Source organism: Polypterus senegalus, chromosome 2 (assembly GCF_016835505.1).
Source record: "Polypterus senegalus isolate Bchr_013 chromosome 2, ASM1683550v1, whole genome shotgun sequence".
Lineage (NCBI taxonomy): Eukaryota > Metazoa > Chordata > Cladistia > Polypteriformes > Polypteridae > Polypterus > Polypterus senegalus.
In genome coordinates this window covers 305,683,973-305,703,200 of record NC_053155.1, presented here as the reverse complement: position 1 = coordinate 305,703,200, position 19,228 = coordinate 305,683,973, and positions in this window count along the sequence as shown.

Below are 19,228 nucleotides of genomic sequence, written 5' to 3'. Positions count from 1 at the left end.
GCCCACCAACTCCAAGACCATTGGATACGACGACAACTCGGACGCGACGACACAGAAAAAATGGTGTCATTTATGTTCGTCTGTCGTAGAGGCCACATGCAGTGCAGGTCAGGTTAATGTCATGTACCTCCGAGCTACGTTGACAGTTCATAGAGGCATGTTTCTCGTGGAGGTGAATCGCCATATGCAGCATGTGAAACGGTTTGCGAGGGGTATCCCATGGGATCATTAAAACATTCCTTTACAACTGAGGTTAAAACACAATGAAGTGAGCAGTCTTTAAAAAACGAGTTTTCGGGTACGACGCACAACCGCGTGCAGCATAGCAAAGTGCTGTACACGCTACATACACCAATTCGCATCCGCAACAAACATGCATCTTCTTAGATGCTCCTGCACTTTGTACACACCCCCCTCCCACCTCGCTACGCCGCACGGATGATTGTGTGTTGGTTCGTTCCGTGCATTGTTACAATGTTGCTTTTCTTGCTGATTTATTACATTACCGATTTTGCAAATGTAAAATTTTCTCCCTGTGCTTAAAAATTATTAAAAAAACTGGCCTGATTATGCGGCGTATGGTACGCTGCGGGTTGACCAGTATAAAATAAAAGTCAATCTTGTTACTTTCCTGGTTCTTCTTATACCTTTGAGTTGAGCTACCACCCTTGCAATCTCTGTGCATGTAATAACTGTCCATTCTGATTGTGTAGGACATCTACTGACCCCTTAGTCATCCTTCAGTACATTTTGGATATTACATCAACCTTTCTTCTGGTACATTCATTACTTGATCATCTCAGTATTTTTCCTAAACTAATTCTTATATTTCAATGGACACACTGCAAACAAAAATGCTGCTACATTTGAATTATATTACGTTTCATCTAAATTATTCTCTCGCACTCCCAAACACTCTCACCTTCACCTCCTTAAAACTAAAGTCCTTATGGTCTAAATTTGGTCCTTTTATTCCTTATGCTTTAACGTCCTGGCGCCATATAAAAAATCTTTAAGGCTCAAATACCCTCAACTGCTATAATGAAATTCTCTGTATTGGTTTATTTCTTTTCCACATTGATCTGTCTTAGGCATTAACACTCGGGGTGATGTCTTTGGTGACTCAGGACTCCAGAGATTCCAGACACTAAGGTCCAGCTTCTCTATCTCTTAATTAATCCATTTAAGGACAGTCCTTAAGACATGTGGTGTTTTGTGTTCCTTTCCTCTTCCTACTTATCAGCTTTTTGTTGTTGCTTATTCTTGCTCATCACACAACAACAACAACATTTATTTATATACACATTTTCATACAAAAAGTAGCTCAAAGTGCTTTACATAATGAAGAAAAGAAAAATAAAGACAACATATGAAATTAAAATAAGACAACTTTAGTTAACATAGAAAAAGAGTAAGGTCCGATGGCCAGGGTGGACAGAAAAAACAGAAAGAAACTCCAGATGGCTGGAGAAAAAAAAAAAAATATCTGCAGGGGTTCCTGGCCCCGGAGGACTAAATGAAACAGTCCTCTTTGTAGTTAGGGCTCTCACAGAGTCACTTGATGTTGATGGTCATACAGACTTCTGGCTTTTAATCCATCCATCATTGTTGGAACATCACGGTGCTTTGAGTAGATGGTGGTGGCGCAAGCCAAAAGGATACCGGATAAAAAGGAAACAGAAGAGAGAGTAGAGGTTGGTACAGATTTTAGAGCCACCATGAATAGTTATTATAATGAGTTGGATATACAGAGTATCAGGATTTTTGATTACAGTGAAGTTATGAGAAGGCCATGTTAAAGTAATGTGTTTTCAGCAGTTTTTTAAAGTGCTCCACCGTATCAGCCCAGCGAATTCGTATTGGCAGGCTATTCCAGATTTTAGGTGCATAACAGCAGAAGGCCGCCTCACCACTTCTTTTAAGTTTAGCTTTTGGAATTATAAGGAGACACTCATTTGAGGATCTGAGGTTACGATTTGGAATGTAAGGTGTCAGACACTCCGATATATAAGATGGAGCGAGATTATTTAAGGCTTTGTAAACCATAAGCAGTATTTTAAAGTCAATTCTTCTGAATGACACAGGCAACCAGTGTAGTGACATCAGAACTGGTGTGATGTGCTTGGATTTTCTTTTCCTAGTTAAGATTCTAGCAGCTGTATTCTGCACTAGTTGCATTCGATTGATGTCTTTTTTGGATAGTCCTGAGAGGAGTGCATTACAGTTACACCAAAAACAGTTGTCACAAGTCCTTAGCTTTGTATTATGTTAGGCAATGATGTCTCCCATCTTCCATTGCCTTGTTATGGAACACCATCTTTAACTCCTTGAAGGCTGAATATTTTTTCCAAAAGGTTCAGCTTTCCGAAAAGCATACAAAGCTATGGTTTCACACTTGAGTCAACATAAGCCATCTGTTGCTGTGTGCTGTGGCTGATTTTGGCGCCTGTTCACTGTCTCTGGCGGCTGCATGGGGGCAGCTTGATGACCTGCAGGAATGCGTTGCAGGCCGGCTACTTTGCTGTCTTCACACGGAAATTGGGTGGCAATGGCAGTTGTAGTGCGATGCAATCAGGTTTGTACCTCTTGTCATCGTAAGTAGCAGCTCTCCCAGGTGAACATTAGCATAGGCGCATCAGCTACATGAATGTGTTCAGCACCACGATCAGCTGGGGGCCGATCATCTGATGCTGGTACCTCACTTTTGTCTGTATCTCCAGAGAACACTTGCATCAAAATCGAAGTCTGACAAGTCAGAGTGCGATTCAATGACAGTATGGAAAATGTCATCCACGGAGTACTTTGCTTTGCGAATTCACTTTGGTTTCTCGCCAGATGTCGACTCCATTTTAGAGGTAGTTTGCTCTTCGCTACTCATGTACGCTCTGAATTAGAAGCTATATAGCACCTGACCCGGCACAGACTCACACAGAAGCACGTGTAAAAACACAAAGGCTTTTATTTTTCTTCAGCTGGAGGGCACGTCTTCCCCGTGAACTCCCCAGCCACAGCACAGTCCCAAAAGCACTTAAATCACAGAACAACCATTTTTCCTCTGGCACCACCACTGCTCCCAGGCAACCTCGTCCTCTTCCTCCCGATTCTGGCACAGAGTGGTGGTTGTCGTTCCTTTTTATAGCCCACATGGAAGTGTTCTAGGTGCTTGACCACCTGGTTCCAATTGCACTTCCGGGTGGGGCTGAAGAGTTGTCCAGCTGGGCTGTGGATTCCATGCAGTACCCCCCTGGCGGCCACCCCAGCTCCCAACCGGGCTGTTGAGGACTCCATCTCCCATGGAGCCCTGCGGGAGGTTGAGGCATCACCACTGGCCAGGGAGGCTGCCACCAAGCGTCCTGGGGGAGGCATTGAGCTGCCTATGGTTGCTCCCCCGAAACATATGCAGCAGGGGTGAGGTTTGCCACCATTTACAGCTGATTAACATCCTCTACTACTGAATTTCGACAGAAGTCGACATCCACCCTGTAAGAGTTAAGAATATCTCTCTGTTTCCCAAGAGTCCCCAATAATCAGCACACTCAGCTTAATTTTGTCCATTGCTTATACCTTGCCCCATGTAAACTTTTTACTATGGGTTTATCCACAGATCTCTTCAGCCACTTCTGCTCCTTAAATGTTCCCAGAACCTTCCTCCACATTTTGAAACTGCCCCACAGTCACTTGTTATTGGCTCACTGTTTCAGATTACTTCTCTTCAATGCTCCCTGTCCAGATTCCTCTTCTTCTTCATCTTTTGGCTGCTCCAGTTAGGGGTTGCCACAGCAGATTATCTTTCTCTTACCTCATAATTTTGTTCTCCTGGACCTTTTCATACTCTCTCACTCAGCCTAATCCATCAGCAGTTGTTCTCTCAAACCTGTACTGACCTCTCAATGGAAATCGCCCTGTTCTGTTTCCATTGATCCTTGAAGATGTACTTTCTATAACCCTAACTCTTTTTGGCCTCTCGGCATTGAGGATTTGTGGAGCATATGGGTTCAGCATCAGGGAGTGGTTTTTGGTCATCAGGCTCGTGACTCTCTGGTGGCTAGTGACAATGGGAGCTTATCTTCCTTCCTATCTTTCACTTTTAGTCTGGCCAGTAAGGACTCCTGCCCTTACTGATTTAATCATGCAGACACCACTTCAGATAGATAGATAGATAGATAGATAGATAGATAGATAGATAGATAGATAGATAGATAGATAGATAGATAGATAGATAGATAGATAGATAGATAGATTCACATACTCCAACAGAAGCATACTGATAAAAACAACATTAAATTAAAGAGTGATAAGAATGAATGTATAACTTTGTATAATGTTAACGTTTAAACCCCCGGTTGGAACTCAAGAGTCGCATAGTGTGTTTGGGGGGGGGAACGATCTTCTCAGTCTGTCAGTGGAGCAGGACGGTGTCTGGAGATGATCCTGTTCAGTGGATGCAGTGGATTCTCCATGATTGACAGGAGCCTGCTCAGTGCCCGTCGCTCTGCCACAGATGTCAAACTGTCCAGCTCCATGCCTACAATAGAGCCTGCCTTCCTCAGCAGTTTGTCCAGGTGTGAGGCGTCCCTCTTCTTTATGCTGCCTCCCAAGCACACCACCACGTAGAAGAGGGCGCTCGCCACAACCGTCTAATAGATCATCTGCTGCATCTTATTGCAGATGTTGAAGGATGCCAGCCTTCTAAGGAAGTATAGTCGGCTCTGTCCTCTCTTGCACAGAGCATCAGTACTGGCAGTCCAGTCCAATTTATCATCTAGCTGCACTCCCAGGTATTTATAAGTCTTTACCCTCTGCACACAGTAACCTCTGATCATCACGGGGTCCATGAGGGGCCTGAGCCTCCTAAAATCCACCACCAGTTCCTTGGTATTGCTGGTGTTCAGGTGTAAGTGGTTTGAGTCACACCATTTAACAAAGTCCTTGATTAGGTTCCTATACTTCTCCTCCTGCCCACTCCTGATGCAGCCCACGATAGTAGTGTTGTCAGCGAACTTTTGCACGTGGCAGGACTCAGAGTTGTATTGGAAGTCCGACATATATAGACTGAACAGGACCATGGAAAGTACAGTCCCCTGCGGTGCTCTTGTGTTGCTGACCACAATATCAGACCTGCAGTTCTCAAGACGCACATACTGAGGTCTATTTGTAAGATAATCCACAATTCTTTGCCACCAGATATGAATCTACTCTTCAGTCACTTTCTCTGTTTTTGTTAATTGTGTTCCTCGCAGGGTTGTATTGTGTTGGTTCATTTATTATTAGATTTAGTATTATTGCCTTATCGATTGGTAATGTATGATTGTAAATGTATTAGTGATTACATCTTTTCACTTCTGGCAGTCAACATTTTGTTATCTGTCCTACTAAACTTGCTGAACAAACAGGCCCAAGTCTAATCTTACTCAGTTATTTTTACCGCTTTTGTAAGTTGCTTTGAGAAAGTGTCTGACAAGCAAATAAATGTACCGTATATACTTGTGTTAAGTCGGGTCTTGAAACCCAAAAAATCGACCATCAAATCAGACCCCGACTTATACGCCTGTTCAGAAATCTTGTGAACTTGTGATCAGGTGGACAGCAGCATATCATAATCTCCCGGACCAATAGTGTGAGTTTTCCACATTCGACTTATACGACCGAGATTATAAAATACCAGAAATTATACGGTAAAATCAAGCACTGACTTATACACAGGAGAACTTAAAAGCGAGTTTATATGGTAAATGTAAATCTTGTAAGATGGCGCTTTATCTTATTATCTTGTGTAATAAGGATGAAAAAAAGTCACAAAAAGGTTTGAGAATGGCCACCCCATATACCCCAGTCCAAGTTAAAAAAATAAGCACGTCTTTACAGATAGGAGTCCAAAGCAGAACTGACTAACATGTTAAAAGCTGTTCTATAAATACGGCTGAACGAAGGAAGAGGTGCAGTCTGGGAGGCCGGAATAAGAACTGACTTGACAGAAAAATGGGTTCTGGGTACTGCATATGACATCATCAGAGGGTGCCACAAGTCAACAGGGGCTGGACCGGTGATGATGTCATTTAGAGGCAGGGTCTTCGGCTGATCTGCAGAGGGACAAAAGGAGAAAGGATCAGATGACAGTTCCACATTTCCATTTGAATGGTTGCGTAGATAGGCAAAACTTTCACTATTAGGCTGAAACCAATCCTTCTGAACTTCATTAGAGACCCCTACACAGTGAGCGGGTTACAGTTTGGTGCGCCGGTGCAGAATTTGGCATTGTCGGCGTTACATTGAAATGCTAGAGAACATCTTGCGGCCCCAACTGGAAGAAATGGTTGTGGTGGGTGCCTGGTTTCAACAGGATGGAGCAACAGCTCATACAGCGAGGAGATCCATGCAAGTTTTGCAAGAGATGTTTCTGGGGAAGCTAATCTCCCTGTTCAGCAATGTCAGGTGGCTTACACGTTCGGCTGATCTCACTCCGTGCGATTTCTTCTTGTCTGGCTATCTCAAGTTGAAGGTTTACACACACCGACCTCAAAACCTTGAAGCCCTCAACAGGCCCACTGCCAGAAATATTTGGGCCCCAGACAACTGGGTACGTGTGGGCCCCTCTGCCTTCCCCTGGGTCCCCACATGCCAAAACCTTCAAATATGTATACAAAATGATCGAAATGTAGTTTATCCGAGAGCGACAATGCTCCATTTATGAATACCATACTTAATGAGTTAAGCCATCTCGCACATCAAAGTTTGACTGCGAGAAGGAAAGCCAGTGCTAACTTGTAGCGGAATTGAAACAATACATTAATGAGATAGGCCTATGTATTATCTAATGTGTAACGGTACAATTAATCCAATACAATGAACAGTAGTAACATCTGGACATTTTAATATATACTAATGGTTAGGGTTATCTACATGGTGTACAATCAGTATGGTAACTTGCTGTATCAAACTTCAAAGTTTTCAAAAAATCTGGGTGATCCAGAATCTTTAGCGATACACACAAAACCAACGCACACTCGTCACTGCTTTACAAGTAACAATAAACACCCAAGCGAATGAATTATCAAACTACGGAGACGGACTTCTGCTACCCCATACATGTCAACATCCACAATAGTACACAACAATATCGATTTTGTCTGAGACAAAACAGCACTTGTGTGTGTGAAATGGAAGTATTCAATTACAGCGGCAAAGTCAATCCATTATCCACGTACCCTGTACAACAAACATACTACTCAACGTCAAGCTCAATGACGTCGGCGTCAGCTCTCCTTTGTCTTTGAGAAGCGTGCTTCACATGACACGGGCATGATATCTACTTGCGTGGAGTGTGTGGCTATTAAAACACTCACTTGTATTGTTGTAAGTAAATTGATTTAACTTTTCTATTACATGTAACTTGAATAATTGTCTAAATATATATCTACGCGCACAACATCAGCATAAAAAAAAAATGAAGCGTGAAGGGGCCCCCTTCCGTTAGAGCCCTGGACCAGAGTCTTGTTTGTCTCCACCTGGCGGCGGGCCTGCCCTCAAGGACGCTATTCGCCATGAAATCAAAGCTATTCCCCTTGAAATGGCCAAACGAGTCATGCGAGTGTTCAGAAATTCTCGAAGAGTCGCTAATGATGGCCACCAGCTTGAAGACATTGTTTTTAAAACAAAATGAAAAAAATGTATTTTATATACCCTTTTTTGTGTCGTAGTGAAATTTATTTTAATCTTATAGCGTTTGTTTTGAATAAACGTTTGAAATGTGGTACTTCTTTTTGGCTCACCCTGTATGTTTTAACTTTGTCATTATGGGTTATTAGGTGCAGACTGAACGGCCAAACTGGCAATTGTTTCTATTTAAAATTAAATCCACAACACAATAGGGTGTTCAGAAAGTGAAGCTGGAAGCATTTTTCCTGCAGCTTAAAAGAAGTCGCTCTTCATAATTACAATTACGGGTTTGTAAACTCCCTAGTTAAAGTGTAGTCTCATTTACAGACTATGCTTAAATACAGTGCATTAACAGAAGTTAAATATTTGTAACAAACAGCGAGCAGCTTTGTGGACCAGCATGTTTAAAGACAAAAAAAAAGGGCAGCAGCTCAATGGCTCTATTCTTCCATGGTTTATGGACCAAATTGTAGTATAATTGCTTTTATTTGATCTTTAGCAGTAAAAACAGCCTGGAGGATATACTTTGTGGACCATTTCCTCAGATCAAACGAGAAAACGCTGCGTCTTGTGCGGAGCACCTCATAATGTTGTTCCTTGAATGATTCTGTTACACCAGGACTCATAAAACACCCGGCACAGAGCAGGGAACTAAAATCCAATACGTGCGAGTGACACTTTGGATTTGCTGTGTATGCTTTCATGACGTTGTTTTTTATTTCTAAAGAATTTACTTTCCCAGAAATGTTGGATTGTAAGTATTGAGCTATGGTTTTCTTTTGTTACCAAAAGAGAATTACATTACATAGGGATATTCATTAGTTTTTTTCTCTATTATTAAGTTGATATGGACATTTTCAGCTGTGGAATTCTGTGTTTAGAGACACCACTATTCTGTATACTAAAGCAAGTAAACTCGTATTACGTAGCCTAAAAAAATACAAAGAGAATAATTAATAATATGAATCTTCTTCTTCTAATAATACATTATTAATTAATAATTATTAAATAATTAATTAAATTAAATGGTTAATAAAATCATTTAAATTGGTATTTCAGTTAGAGTTTATTACCAGATTCTTCACTTTCTCTCCTTTATATTGTGACTTACTGTATGTTGGCATTTGGTAATCCAAGAGATGAGATCTTGAGTGCTGTGCTTCAAGTATTAACTAATAATTTGCACATCCCATTGATTTCTGCTTGGAGTGGTTATGCAAATATAAATTTGGTAATTAGAACATGTAAGTGGACATCTCCACAGGGTACTTCATTTAAAAATGTGATGTTTAAGAAATGTTAATGACAATAAGCAATACACCCTCCACAACTAGAAACTATTGGATTCTATTTCAAATCCACTTGAGCTACAATCTGGTGTCTGTGCAAACTTCTTCAACCACCAAAAGCCTATGTTGGATATTTTAGGACAATCTACAGGAGGAAAGGCCATTCAGCTAAATGAACCTCATCTGTCCTCTCCGCTTAATTTTCTAAAATAACATTGAAAGTACTTAAAGTGGGCGGCATGGTGGCGCAGTGGTAGTGCTGCTTCCTCGCAGTTAGGAGACCCAGGTTCGCTTCCCTGTGTCTGTGTGGGTTTCCTCTGGGTACTCTGGTTTCCTCCCACAGTCCAAAGACATGCAGGTTAGGTGCATTGGCGATTCTAAATTGTCCCTGGTGTGTGTTTGGTGTGTGTGTGTGTGTGTGCATGCCCTACGGTGGGCTGATGCCCTGCCCAGAGTTTGTTTCCTGCCTTGTACCCTGTGTTGGCTGGGATTGGCTCGAGCAGACCCCCGTGACCCTGTAGTTAGGATATAGCGGGTTGGATAATGGATGGAAGTCCTTAAAGTCCTACTGTCTACCACACTACTTGGTCACTTATTCCATGTAACTGTGGTTCTCTGTGTGAAGAAAAATTTCCTAATGTTTGTATGAAATTTACCCTTAACAAGATTCCAAATGTGTCCCCGTGTTCTTGATGAACTCATTTTAAAGTCACAGCCTCGATCCACTGGACTAATTCCCTTCATAATTTTAAAAACTCCAATCATGTCACCTCTTAATCTTCTTTTGCTTAAACTCAGGCTCAACTCTTTTAATCTTTCCTCATAACTCATCCCCTGTAGCCCTGGAATCAGCTTAGTTGCTCTTCTGTGGACTTTCTCCAGTGCTGTTATGTTTCTTTTTGTAGCCTGGAGACCCAAACTGCACACAGGACTCCAGATGAGGCCTCACCAGTGTGTTATAAAGCTTCAGAAGAACCTCCTGTGACTTGTACTCCACACATCATGGCGCTATATAACCTAACATTCTGTTTGCCTTCATAATGACTTCTGAACACAGCCTGAAGACCAAAACTACACACAGCACTTCAGATGAGGCCTCACCAGTGTGTTATAAAGGTTCAGCAGAACCTCCTGTGACTTGTACTCCACACATCATGGCTCTATATAACCTGACATTCTGTTGGCCTTCATAATGACTTCATAGTGTCAAGTCCACTACAACTCCTAAATCATTCTCATAAGGTGGACTTTCAATTTTCAGACCTCCCATTCTTTACATTTAATTATTTGGCTGACGTGTTTATCCAAGGTGACTTACAACATTTATAATACAATTGGTTCCATTTCTCCATTTTCCAATTGGAGCACAGGCAGGTCAGATGACTTGCTCAGGGTCACACAGTATCAATGGTGGGATTTGAACCCACAACCTCAGGGACTGAAGTTCAGAGCCTTAACCAATACATTGCTCTGCCTGCCCCCGTCATGTATTCAAACTTAACATGTGATGCTTTACATTTACTGTCATTAAATTTTATCTGCCACAAAGCTGCCCAGGCTTATATGCTGTCTAAGTTCATCTGTGATGTTTCAACGGATTTGAGATTATCTGCCAATCCACCTAGTTTGGTACCAGCTTGTTACTTATATTCCTATCCTTAAAAATAACAGCGGTCCTAGCACTGACCCCTGCTGGACACCAATTTTAATGTCAGCCATACCCTCACCCTCACCCTGGCATTCAATGCATATAAAACTGGGAATAGAGGTGGAGCTGTAGACCAGTAGAGAACCACCCCAAAGGTATCCGTTTATTTAGGTACAATCTCTAAAAAAATAACATGGTTTACCTAGTCTGAGATACAGTGTAATATCATTATGTCGATGACGTAGCGCGTAATGCAACCTCGGGAAATTTTAGAACACGTTGTCATGGCAACCCATCAATGCCATTGCCAGAATAATGTGGCGCCCACAAGAAAAACAAAATTCCGTTATAGAATGACAGTAAAAACAAAAATCTTTTTGAGGGAGACTTGAATCACAAAATAATTGTCAAAATCGAATTCCTTAGGTATCAAATTTTTTTAAACGATGTACAGATTGTCCCAGATGCTTCAAGGAAGAACAAGAAAAATTAAATATTAAATACTGAAACCAATCAAGCCAAGTTATCTCCTCGCATTGCCTTTATACATTTGTGTCTGCATTTAGTGGAAGACAAGGGAAGGATGCCCACTTTTACCATATTAAGGTTCGATACAAACTTCAGCTTCAAGTATTGCTTTATGTTCTGGAATATCAGTTTATGGATCTTGAGTTGACTCTGATAATCCGCATTTACAGAATAATCTGTTATTTTTCCACTGCTAACAGCACTGAGCTTCATTTGCTTCTAAACGACTGTAATAAAACATCGAGAGTTCATTTGCTTCAAAACAAATACAGGGTGGTCCAGGGAAGCGAGAAATTTTCAATTGATGTTCAATGCACGAATAAATGCTTTTGGCATCATATTCAAAAAGACTTGAGGCTGTAATTGGTGCATCGACAAAGTATTGAGCAAAGGCTGTGAATACTTATGTACATGTGCTTTCTCAATTTTTTTATTTTTAATAAATTTGCAAAAATCTCAAGTAAAGTTTTTTCACGTTGTCATTATGGGGTGTTGTGTGTAGAATTCTGAGGAAAAAAATGAATTTAATCAATTTTGGAATAAGGCTGCAACATAACAAAATGTGGAAAAAGTGATGCGCTGTGAATACTTTCCAGATGCACTGGATAGATAGATAGATAGATAGATAGATAGATAGATAGATAGATAGATAGATAGATAGATAGATAGATAGATAGATAGATAGATAGATAGATAGATGAGAAAGGCACTATATAATAGATACATTATAATTGCATGATAGATAGATAGATAGATAGATAGATAGATAGTAAGGCACTATATGATAGATAGATAGATAGATAGATAGATAGATAGATAGATAGATAGATAGATAGATAGATAGATATGTAAGGCATAGATAGATAGATAGATAGATAGATAGATAGATAGATAGATAGATAGATAGATAGATAGATAGATAGATAGATGAGAAAGGCACTATATAATAGATACATCATAATTGCATGATAGATAGATAGATAGATAGATAGATAGATAGATAGATAGATAGATAGATAGATAGATAGATAGATAGATAGATAGATTCAGGTGTCCAGCATCTCAAACACATTTGTTAAAAATGATTATAAAAGCAAGAAGAACATACATACATACATATATAAATAAAAATGGGTCAATTTTTACAGTGTTAGAAGGTAGAGTGGTGACCTGAACATGAATAACTTGTATTGACAACAGCATTATAAAATAATTATATATGATAACAATGAATCAATGGTAGATTATAATATAAAATTAGATTAGATGAGATAAACTTTATTAATCCCATACGAACATACATTCAAAATAAAAAAAAAATAATAATAATCAATAAGGATACATTTAAAAATTATTTTGTTGTAGAAAACTGTTGCCCATACTAGCACGTTCATTTATCATAACATTTTAACAACAAAGTGATTGTCATAAGGTGATTGTCTAATGTTGTTGTTTTTGAACATCTGAAAATTCTGATTTTTTTCCGCTACAATCAGAGATTCACCTCAAAAGCTTCCTGGGTTTTCTCTTCCCATTAGTTAAAAAACGAAAGTCACAAAATTAGAAGACCAACTCTTATTAAAAGAATAGGTACAGGATGGTAAAATGTAACAGCAAAAAGCCCGAAGCTCTAAGAAGATTGTTTATTTTTTTTTGATGACTTGCACTCTATTAGTTACAACACCTGAGGACCACCAAACAATTGGAGATCCCACCCCATCTGGCTCCATACTAAACTGAAAATAATTAAATGTGAATGACAATCAAAGGGAAAAGAGATATAACAAAAAAAGGAATGAAGGGTGGTGGCCCCAGCGAGACCCTCACACAATGCAGTACGGGTTTCCTGTAAATTTAAGTCTGAAGTCTGAGTCTGAAAATTTTCTTCTTCTCTTCCAAACTTTTCACTCTTTCTTGAATCGCCATTTTTATATGTTCTAAAGTGTGAATTGCATTTTTTTAACTGATAATGGCAATTGAAGAAAATTGTCCATGAATTATTCAAATTAAAATCAGAGAACCAAACGTCAATTTCTTTTTTGATTTTAAAAAAGAATAATTAATTACTAAGAAGTATTTGACACCAGAAAAAAAATCCTAGGATTTACATAAAACTGGAAACACCTAAGGAGTAACATTTGGTGGCAAAGGAATTTAACAATCCATTAAAATGTGTAACAGTAGGTTAAGAATAAGAATTTATTCACAAGAGTTGCATTGTATCACACTGCACTTTCTGTGTCTTGAATTTAAAAATCTGTTCTACCCCAAAACTCAAATTAATTCTTAGGTGAAACACAGCATGATAAAAAATTCTCAAACAACATATAATTAAAGCCTGAGTTACAGGATTTGTGTAATATTTTTCAGGCCACTCACACAAAGTTCCAGACCTGTGCACACAACAATTGCCATCTTGGGAGACTGGGGTAACCATTCTGTTATCACTCTGGAGATGAAGCACAAAAAGTAACACATGGTCATCCATAAGCCCAGTGCGGCTCTCCTGGGTCAGGTGTGTTGTCACCTCAAAGACAGATCCATATGCTATCACACAGTGATGATCCTTATCTGAGATCACCATGGTTCTGGTGACGATTAATGGTTGGCTGTGATGTAAGCCACTGCTAGTAGACCTGGTGGACATTACACTTTCACATACTTCCCGGACACTAGGCCATTTGGCATGGCCGAACACAATAAACCCCCTTTATTACCAATCATTCATGTAGCCCAATTTTTCACAGACAGAACCAAACACACGTGGCACACCACTACTCTTCGTCGCTGTTCAAACCCTGACACAGCTATTTGTAGGACGATATTCTTACTATGGTGCCCTCTGTGGGACTCTACAGTATGTATCACCTCTTACGCGGATGGTGACTCATTTTTTATTTGGTGAGCTTTTGTGGCATTTGTTTTTTATACGTCTACAGTCCGTGTACTCTTTGGTATTTGAAATTTCATTTTAGAAGCAAAAACGAAAAAACGAAAATGAAAGGAATTTTCAGATTTTGATTTTTGATTAAAGAATAAAATGAGGGAAAATAAGGTATTTTTTAATTTTGTGGTAACAAATAGCAGTCATAAATTTAAAATTACACATTATTTTCTGGATTTATTTGTGATTCAAATAATGAAAGTGTAATAGCTCAAAAACAACAACACAGACGCATTTTCATTATCTGAAACCGGAGGCATTTCTTCTTCTGCGCAAGTTTTGACGACACATGCGAACAAGCCTCCTCACAACACATCGACCAACGGCCTTGAAGTTACACTGCATGGCATCAGCAGAGGATGGACCATCGCGTTGTTTTTCGGAACAGTAAAAGAGTGACACTCCGGGACGAAGACTTTGCAAACTTTGCTTAATTGATGTAGCAGTTCTTTTATGAACGTTATTGTTGTTATTTACTGTGAAACAGCTAACATTTGGTGATTTCATTAACTAACACTAAGTCTGGCCATTTTTATAGTGCTATCGCTAAACGTTTCGAGTATTAACAATGCGCACAAGTGTAACACGATAGGAAAGCAACGTGATTTAAAGAAAGTTTTCTTAACATGTGTTACATTTGTCAATGAGCAGCCATTCAAAATGTTAGCACTCTAAAAATTGCCAGACTTAGTTGTTAGTAAATGAAATCACCAAATGTTAGCTGTTTCATAGTAAGTAACAACAATAACGTTAATAAAAGAACTGCAACGTCAATAAAGTTTGCAAAGCTTGTATTTTTTACCGGAAAGATGCGACTCAGTTTTTCTGCAGTCATGTCTTCGTCCCGGAGTGTCACTCTTTAACTGTTTCGAAAAACAACGTAATGGTCCATCCTCTGCTGATGCCATGCAGTGTAACTTCAAGGCCGTTGGTCGATGTGTTGTGAGGAGGCTTGTTCGCACGTGTCGTCAGAAATCGCGCAGAAGTACAGTAATCCTTCGCTATATCGTGCTTCGACTTTTGCGGCTTCACTCTATCGCGGATTTTAAATGTAAGCACATCTAAATATATATCACGGATTTTTCGCTGTTTCGCCGCTTTCTGCGGACAATGGGTCTTTTAATTTAGGTTACATGCTTCCTCAGTTTGATTGCCCAGTTGATTTCATACAAGGGACGCTATTGGCAGATGGCTTAGAAGCTACCCAATCAGAGCATGTATTACATATTAAATAAAACTCCTCAATGCTAAAAGATATGCTTCCCGCGTGGCGCTTGTTTTGTTTGCTTCTCTCTGTCTCTCTCACTCTCTCTGCCTGACGGAGGGGGTGTGAGCAGAGGGGCTGTTTGCACAGTGGCTGTTTGCCTAGAATATAGGACGCTCCTCTACAAAATGCCGCTTTATCGCGGTGCTTCTGTATACTTAAAAGTATGTATTGATTTTTTGTTTGCTTTTCTTAGCGAGCACTCTCTCTGACATTATCTGCTCTTCACGATGCTCCTTTGAAGATATGTTTGCATTCTTTTAATTGTGAGAAAGAACTGCCATCTCTGTATTGTAATGAAGCACAGTTCAAACGTTTGACTAAAGGGTGTTATTTCATGTCTAGAGGGCTCTAATAATGTTAACAGTGTGGGAGAGTTTATAAGGGCTTAAAATATATAAAAATAACCAAACAAACATATGGTTTCTACTTCGCGGAAATTCATTTATCGCGGCAGAGTCTGGAACGGATTAACCGTGATAAACGAGGGTTGACTGTACCACCTCCGGTTTCAGACAACGAAAATGCGTCTGTTTTGTTGTTTTTGAGCTATTACACTTTCATTGTTTAAATCACAAATAAATCCAGAAAAGTACGTGTAATTTTAAATTTATGACTGCTATTTGTTACCACAGAATTAAAAAATACCTTATTTTCCCTCATTTTATTCTTTAATCAAAAATCAAAATCTGAAAATTCCTTTCATTTTCGTTTTTTCGTTTTTGCATCTAAAATGAAATTTCAAATACCAAAAAGTACACGGACCGTCTACCTACAGTGGATTTAGAAAGTTCTGAGACCCCTTCACTTTCTGCACACTTTAGAATGTTGTAGGTTTCATTTTAAATAGATAAAGTTTTCATTTTTGCCCATCATTTTATGTTCATTAAGTTGCAGAGTGACAGGGATTGTGGAAGAAAGATGAAGAAGAGAGTGCAGGCAGGATGAAGGAATGGGTGGAGAAGACTGCCAGGCAGGGCCTTCTTAATGCATGGGCAGTTACAGAATAAATTGTATGTTTTTAGGACTTCTGTCTCGGTGTCTGTCTGTCTAGGCTGATTGTCCACTATATACAGTGTATATATATATATATATATATACTGCTCAAAAGAATTAAAGGAACACTTTTTAATCAGAGTATAGCATAAAGTCAATGAAACTTATGGGATATTAATCTGGTCAGTTAAGTAGCAGAGGGGGTTGTTAATCAGTTTCAGCTGCTGTGGTGTTAATGAAATTAACAACAGATGCACTAGAGGGGCAACAATGAGATGACCCCCAAAACAGGAATGGTTTAACAGGTGGAGGCCACTGACATTTTTCCCTCCTCATCTTTTCTGACTGTTTCTTCACTAGTTTTGCATTTGGCTACAGTCAGTGTCACTACTGGTAGCATGAGGCGATACCTGGACCCTACAGAGGTTGCACAGGTAGTCCAACTTCTCCAGGATGGCACATCAATACGTGTCATTGCCAGAAGGTTTGCTGTGTCTACCTGCAGAGTCTCAAGGGCATGGAGGAGATTCTATGAGACAAGCAGTTACTCTAGGAGAGCTGGAGAGGGCCATAGAAGGTCCATAACCCATCAGCAGGACCAGTATCTGCTCCTTTGGGCAAGGAGGAACAGGATGAGCACTGCCAGAGCCCTACAAAATGACCTCCAGCAGGCCACTGGTGTGAATGTCTCTGACCAAACAACCAGAAAGACTTCATGAGGGTGACCCAAGGGCCCCATGTCCTCTAATGGGCCCTGAGCTCACTGCCCAGCAGCATGCAGCTCGATTGGCATTCGCCATAGAATACCAGAATTGGCAGATGCACCACTGGTGCCCTGTGCTTTTACAGATGAGAGCAGGTTCACCCTGAGCACGTGACAGAAGTGAAAGGGTCTGGAGAAGCCATGGAGAACATTATGCTGCCTGTAACATCATTCAGCATGAGCAGTTTGGTGGTGGGTTCATGATTGTCTGGGGAGGCATATCCATGGAGGGTCACACAGACCGCTACAGACTTGACAAAGGCACCTTGGCTGCCATTAGGTATCAGGATGAAATCCTTGGACCCATTGTCAGACCCTATGCTGGTACAGTGGCTCCTGGTGCACAACAATTCCTGGCCTCATGTGGTGAGAATATGCAGGCAGTTCCTGGAGGATGAAGGAATTGATACCATTGACTGGCCACCACACTTTCCTGACCTAAATCCAATAGAACACCTCTGGGACATTATGTTTTGGTCCATCCAATGCCACCAGGTTGCACCTCAGACTGTCCAGGAGCTCAGTGATGCCCTGGTCCAGATCTGGGAGGAGATCCCCCACAACACCATCTGTCATCTCATTAGAAGCATGCACCGATGTTGTCAGGCATGTATACAAGAACACAGGGGCCATACAAAGTGCTGCGTACAATTTTGAGTTGCTGCAGTTAAATTTTGGCAAAATGGACTAGCCTGCCACATAATTTTTTCACTCTGATTTTTGAGGTGTCTTTGAATTCAGGGCTCTGTAGGTTGATCATTTTCATTTCCATCAAACGATGTGGCATCCTTTCGTTCCTAACACATTACCCAGTCTATATCAGTATAGATATCCAGGAGGATTTCTTTTTCCCATTGAGATCTGATGTGTTTTCAAAGTATTCCTTTAATTTTTTTGAGCAGTTTATATATACTAGTTAAGCTTGTACTGTAAAAGGCTCCTAGAAACCTTGGATTCGGGGATTCAATCAATCAATCGCATTGATTGTGCATTAGCAGCGCTAAGCGAGGTTGTCTTTTGTTGGCGGTTTTGTTTTGCCGACGTGCTCTCCTCCATTGTCTATCAGTGGCTAAGCGAGTCTCTCTCTCTCCTAGGAAGTTTCGTTTTGCCGATGTGCTCACCACGCTTCTGTATTAGTGGCTAAGCAAGTGACTCCCTCTTCGGATGTTTTGTTTTTCCAATGAGCTGGCCTCACTTGTGTATCCGCAGAGGTGGAGCCCTTACCCTGACTCCACCTGTCACTTCTGGGCAAGACAGACAGATACACTTCCATGCGTAGATGTTTATATGTAACATATACAGGCTGTGTAAGCTCATACATGGATTCTGGCACTTCAATCAATCGATCACATGGGTTGTTCCTTAGCGGCTAAGCGAGTTTCTCTCTCCTCGGAGGTTTCATCTTGCCGATGTGCTCGCCTCACTTGTGTATCAGCGGCTAAGCGAGTTTCTCTTTTCTTGGTGGTTTCACTTTGGTGACAGAGTTGCTTTCTGTGAGCTTCGTGCTGTAGCCTTGTACTTCCGGGCCAGACAGAAACACACACAATTCCACACATAGACGTTTATATATAAGATACACACAATATACTGTATATATACAGGGTTTTTGGTAAAAGTGCACTTAGAGTTGTGTGTATGCGAGGCCAGCGAGTTGAGCACTTACGAAATTGTACCTAAGTACACTGTCCCATCGTGACATTCTTTTGAGTTAATAAAGTTAATAAAGCTTTTCTAATTGTTATAACATATATTTCCTTTTCTATACAAGAAATTGTAAACCTACTTTTGCCCATATATACTATATATATATATACTGTATATATATATATATACTGCTCACAAAAATAAAGAAACACTTAGAAAACACATCAGATCTCAATGGGAAAAAAATCCTGGTGCCTATCTCTACTGCTATGGACTGATATGGTAATGTGTTAGGAATGAAAGGATACAATACAATACAATACAATTAAATTTGAATAGCCCAAAATCACACAAGGAGTGCTGCAATGGGCTTTAACAGGCCCTGCCTCTTGACAGCCCCCCAGCCTTGACTCTCTAAGAAGACAAGGAAAAACTCCCAAAAAAACCCCAGTAGGGAAAAAATGGAAGAAACCTCGGGAAAGGCAGTTCAAAGATA